The sequence below is a fragment of the Bison bison genome, unplaced genomic scaffold, assembly GCF_000754665.1.
Source record: "Bison bison bison isolate TAMUID 2011002044 unplaced genomic scaffold, Bison_UMD1.0 scf7180017864029, whole genome shotgun sequence".
Classification (NCBI taxonomy): Eukaryota; Metazoa; Chordata; class Mammalia; order Artiodactyla; family Bovidae; genus Bison; species Bison bison.
The window spans coordinates 3,952,320-3,954,749 of record NW_011494601.1 but is presented as its reverse complement, the minus strand read 5'-3'; positions in this window follow the sequence as shown (position 1 = coordinate 3,954,749).

Below are 2,430 nucleotides of genomic sequence, written 5' to 3'. Positions count from 1 at the left end.
AATATATGAGGGCCCTTCGGCGGGCTCAGCGGGTAACTGGGTAACCGGGTTTATGGCTGAAGAAAGTGAAGCATGGAGCTGAAGGAGTTTGCCTGAGGTCATAGGAGCCAAGGCAAGCTCAGAGCAGAATGAAGCCTGCTTTATTTTATTTTTAAAATGTTGAGGTCTGCTTTAAAAAATTGTAGACCTTATTTAGATATGATGAGGCCAGCAGATCAGGAGATGATTGTCATTGAGAAGACAGTATGTGTACAGCATGTTGACTATTCTTAATATTGCACTGCGTATTTAAGAATTGTTAAGAGGGAATTCCCTGGTGGTCCAGTGGTTAGGACTCCATGCTTCTTCCACTGCTGGGGGCCCAGAGTCCCATCCCTGGTCAAGGAATTAAGATCTCACAAGTCATGGGTTTCAGCAAAAAAAAAAAAAAAATAAAAGTTACCAAGAAAATAGACCTTAAAAATCCTCATCACAAGAAAAAAAGGTTTTTTTTGTTATTCTTTATGGTGACACGCATTAACTAGACTTACTGTGGTGATCATTTTGCACTCATAGTCATCTGTTGGTATTTTCTCTGGATTGGCTCCAGGACCTCTGAGAATATCTGGGTCAAGTCCCTTATACAAGATGGTGTAGTATTTGCATATAACCTATGCACATCCTCCCATATACTTTAAATCATCTCCAGATTATTTATAATATCTAATTCAGTGTAAACATCATGTAAATAGTTATAAATACAATGTAAATAATTGTTGGTTCAACAAATTCAAGTTCTGCTTTTTGGAGCTTTCTAGAATTGTGTGTGTGTGTGTATGTTTGAATACTTTTGTCCATGGTTGGTTGAATCCATGGATGCTGAACCCTTAGATATGGAGGGCAGTCTATATGCAAATACTGAATCATTATGTTATACAACTGAAATTAATATAATGTTATGTGTCAGTTCAACCTCACTTTAGAACAAGGAAAGAAAGAAAAGATAGTATTTTACTCACCATGCAGGGTCACACCAGCAAGCACTGGGATCAGTCAGGAGGCAGAAAGGGAGACAGAACAGGAGCAAGAGCCTTTACTGTGGTCTCTGCAGGAGCACAGGTGAGACCAGAAAGCAGGCATAGGACTGACTAGTTTGAAAACTTTCAGTGGGCTCTGGGGCATGGGGCCCTCTACTTGTCTGATCCTGGGCCCTGGGCTGATTAGGGCAGGGAAATAGCTGCCTAGTCTGAGAGAGCTTTGTAAGGACTTGATGAAGAGAATGCTTGGGGTATGGGCTCTGAATTGACTGGTTTGCATGTAAAAGGCGTGCTCACTGGAGAGCCCTTGACTACCTGTGCAAACTGGCTAGTTCTGGGAGGCACAGTCTCTCCAGGGTCAGCAAGGCCCCAAGATGTCAAAGAATCAGAATCGGAAGAGATGCTTCGTACAAGGCCCATGCTCAGGTTCTTACTCACTTTGCTTTCCTCCTTAATACTGTCTCTGGTCGATGGCTTTCAAACTTTTACTTTTCTTTCTTTTTGGCAGTGGAACTCTTTCTCCAAATGAGATCTTGAGGCTGCCCAGTTTACTAAAGAATGCTGCTCTGATGCTAACAGATGATAACTAGATTTACTGTGATCATTTCATGATACATAATATATAAAATATTGAATCACTAGGTTCTACACCTGAAACGAATACATTGTAAGTCAAATATATATATTTCGATTAAAGAAAAAAAGAATGCTGCTGTGGCTGGGGGCAGGGGGTGGGGGTCACAATCGGAAACCCTCAGTAGTTGGCACCTTCTCATTTTGGAAACAGCCTTAGAGGCCCTGCTGGACACCCTTATAGAGAACAGAATGAGTGGGAGGCGGCTGCCTGGAGGTAGGTCTTAGAGGGGCTGCTAAGGCTGTGTAGCCTTGAGGGAGTACGTTCCCTCTCACTCTCTATTCCTTTTTGTTTGTTTGTCTTTGGCTGCACCACATGGCTTACGAGATCTTAGTTTCCTGACCAGGTCCTTGGCAGTGAGAGCTCAGAATCCCAACAACTGGATCTCCGGGGAATTCCCTCACTCTTTTAAAAATAGCTTTATTGAGATATCATTCACACACCATACAATTTACCCATTTAAAGTAAACAATTTAGTGGCTTTTAGAAGGCAGTGCCAATGGTAAAGAATCCACCTGCCCATGCAGGAGCTGTAAGAGACAAGGATTCCATCCCTGGGTCAAGAAGGTCCCTTGGAGGAAAGCATGGCAACCCACTCCAGTATTCTTGCCGTGATAATCCCATGGACAGAGCAGCCTGGTGGGCGACAGTTCATAGGGTTACAAAGAGTCAGACATGACTGAAGCAACTGAGCATGCACGCAGAATATTCAGAGCTGTGCATCAGTCACCACAATCGATTTTAGAACATTTACGCCCAAAAGAAACCTCATACTCATTA